At 26.6% G+C, this 15,025-nt stretch overlaps 1 non-coding gene across 1 annotated transcript; it reads right to left on the reverse strand.

The window, feature by feature from the left end:
• Positions 1 to 14,669: 14,669 nt before the first annotated feature.
• On the reverse strand, positions 14,670 to 14,777 carry LOC112761403 (small nucleolar RNA R71). Its single transcript, XR_003181798.1, has one exon. It is a non-coding gene; the product is annotated as a small nucleolar RNA R71 (small nucleolar RNA).
• Positions 14,778 to 15,025: the final 248 nt, after the last annotated feature.

Raw genomic sequence — 15,025 nt, forward strand, 5'->3', positions numbered from 1 at the left:
TTCTCTTAGTACCAATTATCTCGTCTAGACAGCATATTGATGACACAATGCAGTAAAAAAAAAAAAAAAAAAGACCAAGGTAATGAATACAAGACAATATTTAGATTTGGAGAAAAAAATCTCTAACAACCACTCGAATTCTAAATAGAGCATCCAAACTCAAGCTAGCAGAACATCAAAATTCTAAAACAGGACATGCTCCTTGAATCAAGATTTTTCTCTTCTTGTTCTATTCATATTTATAATTAAAGTAATAAATTCTATAGATAATATAATCATACATAATTTATTTTTATAATAAAAATATAATTAAAAATAAAAAATAGTAGTAACTAATTTATATGTTCATAAAAACATTAAGTATTTTAATATGAAAATTTTGTTTAATTGATGATCGATTTTGTTAAAAAATTTTATAAAATAATAATTATAAATATATGTAAATAAATACGCAATACTGATTAAATGTGTTGATTGAGTTGTTTTCTATTTGGCATCCGCCAATACGATTTGAGCTTTGCACAAATTTTATTGAGATAACAATCAAACTAGTTTTTGAATTTTTACGCGATGATTCTCTCATTTTATACTTTCAGTCAATTCAGTCTAGTTTTATCAGTTAATCTGTCTATAAAAAAATGACGTGAAATTAAACTACCATGTGGCGTGTCGCTAGCTAAACTGAGATGAAACAAAATTCACATATTTGTATGTTTATTTTAATAACAAACTCTTTTATATTTATAAATTAACCAAACATCTCACATAAAAAAATATTTATTTGGCATGTGTATATGTATTATAAAGGAATTTACATAACTTGTCATCTAATATTCTAATTCAAAAATTACATGTGTATATATATAAACTTCCATGTCGATTATTGAGAATTTATCATCTAAAAATATTTTTCTTATACTCACGTATTATTTCTGTAAGATCTTAAATTTTTAAAAATTAAATAATTAATTATTATGAATTATTATGTTTATTGAAATTTTATTTTTAATAAAATTATTTTATTAAAAATAATTAAATAAAAAATTATGATTAATAAAATTTAATTTAATTATAATTTATTCTATTAATTCGAATTATTTATTAAAAATTATTTTGATAGACACAAATTTAAATTAATGTTTATTATTATTATTATTATTATTATTATTATTATTATTATTATTATTATATTAAAACTGGGTTTTTTTTCAATTAATGAAGGTGAGGTGTCGATCCCTCGTGACTTCGTTTTCTCTCCAAAATGAATACACATTTCTCTATTCTAAATTATTTTATATAAAATATCTTTATTATAATTATATTATAATTAATATTTAATAAATAATACATAATTATACTAATTTAGGAACATATCTTCATTATAATTATATCAAATCAATATTTAATGCATTATTAAACTACTTATCAATTGTCAATTAAAAATATTTTTAATCATTTTTAATAATAATAATAATAATAATAATAATAATAATAATAATAATAATAATAATAATAATAATAATACTTTTAATCATCTTTATTATAATTGTATTACAATATTATAATTAATATTTAATGAATAATGAACAATTATATATACTAATTTAATAAAATATCTTTATTATCTATCTATTCTATTATATAAAAATCAGATTTTTGCACTTAATAACAAAACTGATGCGACATGCTCTTAAGTTGTTTCCTAATTTATTTCATTCAATTCGTTAAAGCAAATCAATTATAATTAATTATATCAATTAATTAATTTGATTAGACATTCAAATTTTATCATTTATTATAATTAATTATATCAATTAATTAATTTAGTTAATTATATTAATTATTTGATTTGATTGGAGTAAATATCAAATTATTTAATAAATAATAAATATGATAACGAAATATATGAATTAATTTAAATAGTTTATTTTTCTCAATACCTCTATTTATACAAGATCAAATATTTTTTACTCATTCACTTTCTTTTTTCTCTCTCCCTCCCTCCCTCCCCCTCTCTCGTGTTTAGGTACAATTTTTATAATTATTTATACATTTTATTTTTTTATATTTTTTAAAATTTTTGTTTATTTTAATTGCTTATTATTAGGCGCACACTTTTTTTTATTTTAGCTTCTGATTAACAAAAAAAATGTGTGATTTTTATATTGTTTTTAAATAATCTTACTATAATTTTGTTTTGTCATATTCTATTTTCTCATGTGTACTTCAATTCATATATATATATATATATATTGTCTTTTTTTTGTGATTCACAATTAATATATACATTGTTCGTGTATGTGGTTTATATGTTAATGTTTTTTTAATTCTCTTTATTTTATTTTATTTTTTTGTGTGTCTCTTTGTTGCTTTTTATTTTAGTTATATATATTCATTGATTTTTCTGTATTGATGCTCTTTTTATTTGAAATATTGTGACAATTTAGATTATATGTTGTGACCCATGTGATATTCGTTAATTTGGTATATATTTTTAGATGGTTTATGTTATAATGTGTTTAAGGAGTTGACTTAAAATTATAATATGATATATAAATTTATAATATGATTTATAGTATGCTAAAATATTAGGACATTATCATATAAATATTTTTTTATTTGTCCGTTAGATTTAACTATATAGGATCTTAAAAATTATGCAATTATGTAATTAGTTATTTTTTTATATAATTATTGTATTGATCATTTACATTAGTGAAACTATTTTCAATATTATTATTTTTAAATATGCTATTATTTGCATAATTGATTGAATCATCCAATTTGTTTAAATTTAATTCTATTGAATTAATTATTCAAGGTGTCATCGCTATTTTTATTTTTAAAGTTTTTTTTTTAATATTATCTAACAATTCTAATAATAACAATTAAAAAAAGTAAGACGGTACAAAATTGCAATGACGATAAGATTGAAATACCCGTGATAAAATTATGTTGATAATATACACTTGGGTATTACTAACAACTATGTTAGTAATTACTTAAAATAAATAACAAAATAAGTTATAGAGTATTATTTTATTTAAATTATTAATAATTAAAATAATAAAAGGTCAGTAATTATTTTTAAAATAGATATTAAATTTAATTTTATGGTACTAATTTATTTGAGTTGTTAATAAAATTTATAATTTTTAGATTTATATCTACTCAATTTATATATTTTATTTTATTTTACTTTAACAAAAAATTGAGACGTGCATTTTTAATTATTTATTTAGAAAGTATAGCGAAATGAGTTATATCAATTATAATAATTATCGATAATTAATATCAATAAATTAATTGTATTAATTTATAAGATGAATAATGTGTAATAAATATTGTGAAATTAATTATAATAAATTAATAATTAATAAATAAAAAAATAAAAAGTACTTTTTTATTTTTTTTAATTTATATACATTTTTATAATTTTACTTTCTCTTTATCTCTTCATTTCACATTTATTTCTTTTAATTTATTGAACTAAATCAATTATATTAATTATTTATATTAACTAATTAAGTACTTTTTAATGGTTATATATTATAACTGTGCCTTTAAACCATAAATTAAAAATATTATAAAAATATTTTATAAAAGTTATTGCAAAATAAATATTTTTAAAATATGTCCTTAAGACACAAATTAACTAAATTATTTTTCAATTTAATGTGTTTGATTCATTTAAATGTATTAATTATAACTAATCAATTATGTAATTTTATTTGATTAGGATAAATATTTCATTATTTAATATTTTATTTGATTCATTAAATTACATTAATCATAACTTCAAATATTTAATTTAATTAGAGTAAATATTAAATTATTTTAAATTTTTTTTGATTCATTAAACCAAATTAATTATAACTAATTTATTATTTAATATGATCGAGATAAATATTAAATTATTTAATAAATAATATATAAAACAATGAAATAAATGAACTTAATTAATTCAAATTATTATCTTATTATTTTATATATCTCTTTTCTCCTTTTCTATTTTGTACTTCAGGTAAAATATTTGTAATTTTTTATTTTTATTTTTTTATCTTAATTTTACTAATATTTTTCTATGATTTTGTTTTATATTAATTTTTTATTTATTTTGATTAATAATTCTTAAGGGTATTATTATTTTATTTAAAGATAATTTAAATTTTTTGTAATATTTTTATAAAAGTTGATTAATAGGTTCTTTTTTAAAATATTTTTTGAAATATTTTTAATAAGATCGTATTTTGATTTTTCTCCTTCATCCTTTGTATTAATTAATTATATTAATCTTCTATTGTAATACATTTTTTATCTACTCCACACATTATCTTTTCTATCTTTTACTTTTTTTAATTATTTATTTTACTTTTACTTCTCATATATAGATTTATTATAATTCATCACAGGTTCTTTTTTAGTTTAAATGATTTTTAGGTTATATTTTACTATTGATGCTTTTATTTTGTTTAGTGTATTTTTTTAGTTTGTGTTTAATATAATAATTTGTAAATATCTATTCTATTACGTAAAAATTAAATTTCTGCACTTAATGATAAAACTGTCGTAACATATTTCTGATGGTGTTTTTTGATTTATTTCTTTTAACTCATTAAATTCATTTTATTTTAATAAATTAATTATATCAACTAATTGATTTGGTTAATTTTTTAAATATCATACAATTTATTATAATTTCTATCAATCAATTAATTGTAATTCAAATTGAATCATTATTTTGTTACGAAATTATTATTTCCTAATTTATTTATAAGCAATACATATATTAATTATAATCGTAAATTAAGCTATTTTACATTAAATGACTTATATAATGGTCATCTCATTTATTATCATAAATGCTGAATTAAATGAGAATAAAACCAGAGATACTATTTTATTTGGTCTTTCGGATTTAATGGGTGTGACACTCAAATATAAATAATGACTTCCAGATTTTGATCTCCAACACATCAAAGCCATCTCCGTAACTCTTTTTCCATAAAAGAAATTTCGATTCAACTCTATCAGGGATACAGAAGGTTTTCAAAGAATAAAGGAATGGTCTGAATTTGCACGAATTCTAAATGTTCGAACTTACGACGTTGTTTCAGTTCGTTGTTGTTACGAGAATGACTCTAATCTATACGTGTCTAAGGATTAGAATAGATTAAATATTATTTAAGTAATTTATTTCTAATATTGGTATTTGATTAAATTAGTTTTAGAGATATTTAAATTGTTGACTCAATTTATATATTACGACTATTCTTTTTGAATATATTATTTTTATATTTTTTAATATAAAATTTCATTTTTTTTTCTGATTTTTAAGTTTATTTTCTTTGTCATTTTATATTTCAGATTAATAATGTAATTATTAAGAAAAATGTATTTAAAAAAATATTAAAACATCACTATTTAAAAAAAAAAAGATACGTGAAAAAAGGAAACCAAAAAATTAAAACATCACTATTAGAAAAAAATGTTAATATGCGTATGAATGGAGTCGGAATTGAGAAATATATATAGATATAAAAAATAAAAAATTATTGCACGATTATAGAATAAAAAATAATCATATATATATATATAACAAAATAATTATAACAAAAAAATAATTAATATATGTGATTTACATATTTTTAATAACCGGTAATATAGAGTTTAACAAAATATAATTCACATATTTTTTTATTTATGTATATGTATAGAATTATTTATGTATATGTATATATATTAAGAAAAACTGCCGTGTGTGTATATATATATATATATATATATATATATATATATATATATATATATATATTATTTAACAAAATTAATATATAAGGTTATGGAAAGTTCTATCCAAGTTTGACAAGAATAAAACGACTTACATAGAAATGGTTCTCATGGATAGTAAGGTAAGTTGATTATTTTTCATGATTCTTTCAAGTGATGTTAGGTCCATTTTATAAATATTTTTGGTTCATATATTTTAATATTTTTAATAACTGGTAATATAGAGTTTAATAAAATATAATTCATATATTTTTTTATTTATGTATATGTATAGAATTATTTATGTATTATGTATACGTATATATATTAAGAAAAACTACCATAATATATATATATATATATATATATATATATATATATATATATATATATATATATATATAACAAAATTAATATATAAGGTTATAGAAAGTCTCATCCAAATTTGACAAGAACAAGATGACTTACATAGAAATGGTTCTCATGGATGATAAGGTAAGTTGATTATTTTCCATTATTCTTTCAAGTGATGCTAGGTCTAATTTATAAATATTTTTGGTTCATATTTTAAGTTTATTTGATAAGTAAACATTTGCACGCAAACAAAGACAGTGCGATTTTATAGATTTATAATAACTAATATTTTATTGGTAGATTTAACTATTACTATATTATTTATGATCACATTCAGTATATATGTCTGATTTATTGAAAAAAGTAAATTATTAAAATTGATTAATAACTATTTTAGAGTTAATTCAATTAACACTAAATTTTAAAAAAATACATAATTAACATGTTACTGTTTTAATCAAATTATTATAATTCAAATTAATTTTAAAAAAATTTAAAATTATAATTTCAATTTTATCACTTGTGTGCATGGCACGAGTAATTATACTTGTTATTAATAAAATTTAAAAAAAAAAAGAAAAAGAAAGAAAGAATGGCCGAAGCCATTAAGAAAAAGAAAAGAAAGAAATTGGTAACGTGGCTTACTATATATATATGACACCTATCGCCCCTTTATTCATTTAATCCCTTATCATTATGCTTCATTTCCTTTTCTTACCACCATGGAACCTAGAAGAAAGGAAATAAGAAAGAAAGATCGTGGGTGAGGAAGAAACCGTGACTCCTTTTGATATTTCGGCTTTGATTTTTTGTGATTCGTAACTCTAATAAAAAGTCTAATTCGATAAAAGTGTTCGTATCCTTCTCTTTTACACGTTGGCGTTATTTTTATCCAGTAGAAATTGACAGTGATGTAGCTCACTACAAAAAAACTGGTAATTACGACGATTTTTTAAGGTTATTATTACGGCAGTTTGAACCACCATTATTCCACCTAGACTTAGCTGGTCAGATTTTAAGACCTGCATAATCAATCATAAAGAGTTTAATATGTAGTGGAAGACTTTGATTTCACACTTAATTTATCACAAACTACAAAAAAACACTAAGATTTGTATCTCTAGGTTAATTGGATGACTTGAACATCTTGTCTTGATTACAGAAAACAGCAAGAAGAACTAAGTTGAAACTAGAAACTTAATTCACAGAACAAACTTCTTTCGTATTTTATTTCCAGATTCAACTCTAACATAACATATAAGTTTTAATATAACATAACACTCCTTCTCAACCTCATCCATCAGCCTCATACTCACGCACCAAAGAATCAAAACCCTAATACCTTACTGCGAAATCAAAACTTGACGTAACTAGTTGATTTCCACAGTATCATGGGGCTTAACTGTAAATTTAGCGGAAAAAAAACAGAGAGCACTTACCGCGAGCAAGTGAGATGAGCGGTTCTCGATCTCATCGATCATGTCACGCGCATTTGCTAGAGGTGGCACTGCCTCCATGATTCCGTTGGAGCTGCATTCGCGTTGAGACAATTCTCTCCTCATAAACGTGTGGTAAAATTCCACCACATTTGGCACCCTCGTCAACACGAACAACAACGCAGAAGATCAATCAAAATAAAAATACACAACAAGAAAAAAGAACAGGTATTCTCTGTTTCTTCCTATTAGAGCATGAACTAGATCTAAAAGTATGAAGAAGAAAGAAAAATCAAAAGATAAAGTAGATTAAATTAGTAATTAATAATTCACAAAATAGCAAAACCAAATCGCAGAAGCACAATTGAAGGCCAGCAACAACGACGCCGCTTGTGGTGGTGGCAAACTTCAGATCGAAGTTGAAGAACCAGATCACAGAAGCTCAATTGTAGGCAGCAATAACAACGTCACTTGCAGCAGTGTGAAGATGAATCGTGACTACAAACCTTCAGATCAGAACTAGAAAACTAGATCAACAACAATAGCTTCGTCGTGTGGAGATGAACAACGGCAATTGTTAGGGTTTCGTATACTCTCACTCATATGTTGAAAAGCATCACTTTCTTTCACTCTCATATTCTCTTTTAGTTTTATAAAAAATACAAAAAAAGAACCATTAAAACAATTACAGTGGCGGGTATAAACGCCAAAATGTAGCGCTTTTAGCAAGGATATTATGGCATAAGAGAGAAATGTTAAAATGAACCAACAATACGGCAGTTAAGTAACATTGCCGTAATATTATTGCCATTTTAATCATATTTTTTTGTAGTGGCTCCCCTACCCCTTGAGTTCAGCCAACTGGAGTTCTAGGAGGCACAGACAATTTCTAACATTTTCTTCTTTGGCAGCTCAGTCAGAAAACTTCTCCGTTGCCTCGAGTATTTTGATTTTGTACGGAGGTAGGGTTTCGGTAAATTCTCACCAATTAAATTTGTGTTGGATAAGTGAATGGTTGTTGTGATTGATTATTGATGGAGTTTGATTGACTTTATATTGAATTTTATTAATATATTGTTATATGTGATTAAGCTTGTGATTTGGTCATGTTTGTGCTGCCCAAACTATGATAATGAGGCTTATTTGGGGCTGTCATTGTGTTAATTTTTGAATAAAATGGGTGAGGTTTAATGGCCGAGGAATTAAATTAAAAGCTGTGAAAAATTGGTAACCGTAAAACTCAAAAACGGATTAAGATTTAAATGTATATTTTAAGAAGAAAATAAGGAGGGTTTTGGTTCTTGGTGAAGAAAAGAATCAGCCAAGAAGAATTATTTTTGAGGAAATATACTTGTATTTTTATGAAAAGATTGAGTTTAATATTATAATTATATAAGTGTTTCGGGTATTTTGGGTAATAAATAAAGTTTAGGGGTAAAATGGATATTTTATAAAAGTTCAGGGTTATTTATATAAATATGAAACGAAATGAAGGTTTAAATATAATTTTATAAAATATTGAAGTCAAAAATAAAATATTAAAGAATTCGTGGTTTAGAAAGTAATTAATAAAAATTTGAAAATAAGGTTTTATAAAATAAGTTTTAAGAGTATTATAAATATTATTTTAAATATTTGTTCAAAATTACTCATTTATATTAGAGTATATTATTATTACAAATTATTATTTATCAAGATATTTTTTTATATAAGAATATTATTGTATGTATTATGAAAAATAAAACAGAGAAGGGGTAAACAAACAAGTTTTTCTAAAGGCTTTAGAAAGACAAATCTAAGTTAGGATCTCATGATCCCCTTTTCATAAAACATTTAGAGAAAGATGAGGGAAGAGTTTGAAGAATGTTTTTTATGTTAAAAGTAAGGAATTAAAAGAATGATGATAAAAGAAAAGAAAAGAAAAGAATATATTAGTTAAAGGGATCTCTGCCACAGGAGAGCAGAGAGCAAAAGATTAAAAGAATCTAAAGAACCTCTGCCACAAGAGAGCAGAGAATAGAAAAGAAATGAAAGAAAGAACGAAAAGAAAAGGAGATAAGTAGAGATGATTGTTTTACCTGCTGAAAACGAGCAGAGATATGGCGGTGAGTCCACCGATATTTGCTTTCCAGAGATACATCAGCCAATCCAGGGGATGGTCGCACCTGTAAGACAAAGGTTGCTTACAGAGGTTATCGCTACATGCATTGGCTAGAGAGAGCCTCACCTGTAAGACAGAGGTTGCTTACAGAGATTATGTTTGCATACATCGGCTCAAGAGAGTCGCACTTGTAAGACAGAAGTTGCTTACAGAGGTTATGACACTGGAAACCAAACTCAGACAAAGGTTGCTGAGTTACATCGGGAGCGGGTCGAAACCGACAGATGAGCTCATTACCTGCACTAGGGATAGACATGCATGATACTTTTTTGCGTAAATTTGTTTGTGAGTGTAATTTTTTGTAATTGTGGTTGTGGGTGTGCTAAATGACTGTTTGAATTCTGTGTTCTTTAATTATTGAATTACATGGTACCTTGTTGACTGTTATTGCTGACCAATATAAAATGAACTAAACTTCTAACCCCGACCTTACTAAGAACTCTCCAGTTCTTACCCCCTATTTCCACCCCTTTTAGCTACAGGTGTGAAGGCTTATTGCGAAGCGGTGAGAGCACAGAGGAATATGTTTACGAGTTGAGTTGTTAGTATTTGTTTTCCCTTCGCCTCGTTAGTTAAAGTTTCATTCAGAGGGATAGGTTCTGTAATTGCTTTTGTATGTAATACTACAATGTATTATTAATATTAAGTATGTAAATATGTGTTGTTTGTTCTTGTTAAAAAAGTTATAAGTTTTAGAAAAGGACAAATAGGTCACATTTTCATCCCTAACCATTGAAAAATATTTTTAAGTCCTTGACTTTCACAAAACTTGGACGTATCAGTCCCTTCGTCCAAATGCCTCCGTCAGACCCAACGAAAAACTCTGACGTGGCTCCTGTAATGCTTGTCATGCGTACTGATGAGCGGATAATTTATACGCTTTTTGGCATTGTTTTTACATAGTTTTTAGTATGATTTAGTTAGTTTTTGATATAATTTTATTAGTTTTTAAATAAAAATTACATTTCTGGACTTTACTATGAGTTTGTGTGTTTTTCTGTGATTTCAAGTAATTTCTGGCTGAAATATGGGGACTTGAGCAAAAATCTGATTCAGAGGCTGAAGAAGGACTGCAGATGTTGTTGGATTCTGACCTCCCTGCACTCAAAGTGGATTTTCTGGAGCTACAGAAACATAAATGGCGCGCTCTCAATTGCGTTGGAAACTAGACATCCAGGGCTTTCCAGAAATATATAATAGTCCATACTTTGCCCAAGTTTAGATGACGCAAACTGGCGTTTAACGCTAACTTTATGCCATATTCTGACGTTAAACGCCAGAAACAAGTTGCAAAGCAGAGTTAAACGTCAGAAACAAGTTACAAACTGGTGTTCAACTCCAAGAAAGACCTCTACACGTGAAAGCTTCAATGCTCAGCCCAAGCACACACCAAGTGGGCCCGGAAGTAGATTTCTGCATCATTTACTTAATTCTGTAACCCTAGTAACTAGTTTAGTATAAATAGAACTTTCTACTATTGTACTAGGGGTCTTTTTCCCTAATTTTTGAATTCATATGCATTTGGGGAGGCTGGCCATTCAGCCATGCCTAGACCTTGTTCTTATGTATTTTCAACGGTGGAGTTTCTACACCCCATAGATTAAGGTGTGGAGCTCTGCTGTTCCTCATGAATTAATACAAAATACTATTGTTTTTCTATTCAACTCAAGCCTATTTCTTCTCTAAGATATTCATTCACACACAAGAACATGATGAATGTGATGATTATGTGATGCTCATCATCATTCTCACTTATGAACGCGTGCCTGATGAACACTTCCGTTCTACATGCAAACAAGCTTGAATGCATATCTCTTAGCCTCTTGATCTACGATAAGAGTCTTCGTGGTATAGGCTAGAATTATTGGCGGCTATTCTTGAGATCCGGAAAGTCTAAACCTTGTCTGTGGTATTCCGAGTAGGATCTGGGAAGAGATGGCTGTGACGAGCTTCAAACTCGCGAGTGCTGGGCGTAGTGACAGACGCAAAAGGATTACTGAATCCTATTCTAGCATGATCGAGAATCGACAGATGATTAGCCGTGCGGTGACAGCGCATTTGGACCATTTTCACTGAGAGGACGGGATGTAGCCATTGACAACGGTGATGCCCAACATACAGCTTGCCATGAAAAGGAGTATGAATGATTGGATGAAAGCAGTAGGAAAGCAGAGGTTCAGAAGGAATAAAAGCATCTCCATACGCTTATATGAAATTCTCACCAATGAATTACATAAGTATTTCTATCCTATTTTATATTTTAATTATATTTTAATTATCAAATCTTCATAACCAATTGAATCCGCCTGGCTGAGATTTACAAGGTGACCATAGCTTGCTTCAAGCCGACAATCTCCGTGGGATCGACCCTTACTCACGTAAGGTTTATTACTTGGACGACCCAGTGCACTTGCTGGTTAGTTGTGCGAAGTTGTGAAAAAGAACTAAGAATATGAATGTGCGTATTAAGTTTTTGCCACCATTACCAAGGAATGAACAATCACGATTTCGTGCACCAAGTTTTTGGCGCCGTTGCCAGGGATTGTTCGAGTTGGGACAACTGACGGTTCATCTTGTTACTCAGATTAGGTAAATTTTATTTTAATTTTAAGCTTTTTATTTTTATTATTTTTATTTTTATTTTCGAAAAAAAATTTTCAAAAAAAAATATATATATAAAATAAATTATTCTATGGCTTTAGAATTTTTAAGAATGAATTCTAGAGTTTCAAGGTAACATGTTGAAGCCTGGCTGGCTGTAAAGTCATGTCTAAATTCTTTTGGACTGAGGCTTCCTCTTCACATGCTTGAACTATATATGCTGAAGCTTGGCTGGCCATTGGCCATGTCTAGTGTTTTGGACCGGAGCTTTCACTAAAAGCTTGGCTGGCTAGTAAGCCATGTCTAATTCCTGGACTGGAGCTTTAGACTAACATTGCATGATTCTTGGAATTCTCATTAGAAATTTTGAAATCCTTATTTTTCTTTTTCCAATTAATTTTTGAAAAATTACAAAAAATTTTTAATAAAATCATAAAAACCAAAAAAATTTGATGTTTCTTGTTTGAATCTTGTGTCAATTTTTAAGTTTGGTGTCAATTCCATCTTTTTAATTTCATTAAAATTTTCGAAAACTCATGCATTTGTTCTTCATAATCTTCAAGTTGTTCTTGATGATTTTCCTTGTTTGATCTTTACATTTTCATGTTTTGTGTCTTATCTTGTTTTTCATATGCATTCTTGAATTATTAGTGTCTAGAGAATAAAATTTTTTTAAGTTTGGTATCTTGCATGTTTTTCTTTTCTTAAAACTTTTCAAAAATATGTTCTTGATGTTCATCTTGACATTCAAAGTGTTCTTGGTGTTCATCTTGACATTCAAAGTGTTCTTGCACGCATTAGTTGTTTTGATTCATAATTTTCATGTTTTGTGTCATTTTTGTGTTTTTCTCTTTCTTCATTAAAAATTTAAAAATAAAAAATATCTTTCCCTTATTCTCTCATAAATTTTCAAAAATTTGGTTTGATTTAGTCAAAAAGTTTTTAAATTTAATTGTTTCTTATGAGTCAAGTCAAATTTTCAATTTAAAAATTCTATCTTTTTCAAATCTTTTTCAAAAATCAAATCTTTTTCATTTATTTTTACATATTTTCGAATTTTTTTTAAAAAAATTGAATTTCAAAATCTTTTTCTTATTTTTATTTCATATTTCCAAAATTAATGCTAACAATTAATGTGATTGATTCAAAAATTTTAAGTTTGTTACTTGCCTAGTAAGAAAGGTTCAATCTTTAAAATTTTAAAATCATATCTTTTTGTTTCTTGTTAGTCAAGTAATCAACTTTAATTTTCAAAATCAAATCTTTTTAAATTTCTTTTTCAAATTTTTTTCAAAATAAATTTCAATCACATCTTTTTCAAAAGCAATTTCAAAATCTTTTCCAACTTCTTATCTTTTCAAAATTGATTTTCAAATCTTCTTCAATTAATCTTATCTTGTTTGATTCTTATTTTTTTCAAAACTACCTAACTAATTCTCTCTCTCTAATTTTCGAAAATAACTAACCTCTTTTTCAAAATTCTTTTTTAATTAACTAATTATTTTAATTTTTTTAATTTCATTTGTCTTTTTAAAATTTTCGAATTTTAACTTTAATTTTAAATTAAAAACAAAAATATTTTTCTTTTATTTTATTTTCGAATTCTTCCATCTCTCATCTCCTTCTAATTATTTATTTATTTACTAACACTTCTCTTCTACTCAAAAATTCGAACCAACTCTTCTCCTCTGTGTTCGAATTCTTATCTTTTCTTTCTTCCATCCTTCTCTTCTTATACTCATATAAGGAATCTCTATACTGTGACATAGAGGATTCCATATTTTCTTTTCTGTTCTCTTCTTTTTTATATGAGCAGGAACAAGGATAAGAATATTCTTGTTGAAGCTGATCCTGAACCTGAAAGGACTCTAAAGAGGAAGCTAAGGGAAGCTAAAGCACAACTCTCTGGAGAAAATCTGACAAAAATTTTCGAAAAAGAAGGAGACATGGCCGAAAATAATAACAATGGTGGAGATGCAAGGAAGATGCTTGGTGACTTTACTGCACCAAATTCCAACTTGCATGGAAGAAGCATCTCAATCCCTGCCATTGGAGCAAACAATTTTGAGCTAAAGCCTCAATTAGTTTCTCTGATGCAACAGAATTACAAGTTTCATGGACTTCCATCAGAAGATCCTTTTCAGTTTTTAACTGAATTCTTGCAGATCTGTGATACTGTTAAGACCAATGGGGTCGATCCCCAGGTCTACAGGCTTATGCTTTTTCCATTTGCTGTAAGAGACAGAGCTAGAATATGGTTGGACTCTCAACCTAAAGATAGCCTAAACTCTTGGGATAAGCTGGTCACGGCTTTCTTAGCCAAGTTCTTTCCTCCTCAAAAGCTTAGCAAGCTTAGAGTGGATGTTCAAACCTTCAAATAGAAAGAAGGTGAATCCCTCTATGAAGCTTGGGAGAGATACAAGCAACTGACCAAAAAGTGTCCTTCTGACATGCTTTCAGAATGGACCATCCTGGATATATTCTATGATGGTCTGTCTGAATTATCTAAGATGTTATTGGACCATTCTGCAGGTGGATCCATTCACCTAAAGAAAACGCCTGCAGAAGCTCAGAAACTCATTGACATTGTTGTAAATAACCAGTTCATGTACACTTCTGAAAGGAATCCTGTGAGTAATGAGACGCCTCAGAGGAAGGGAGTTCTTGAAATTGATACTCTGAATGCCATATTGGCTCAGAATAA

The sequence above is a fragment of the Arachis hypogaea genome, chromosome 16, assembly GCF_003086295.3.
Source record: "Arachis hypogaea cultivar Tifrunner chromosome 16, arahy.Tifrunner.gnm2.J5K5, whole genome shotgun sequence".
NCBI lineage: Eukaryota > Viridiplantae > Streptophyta > Magnoliopsida > Fabales > Fabaceae > Arachis > Arachis hypogaea.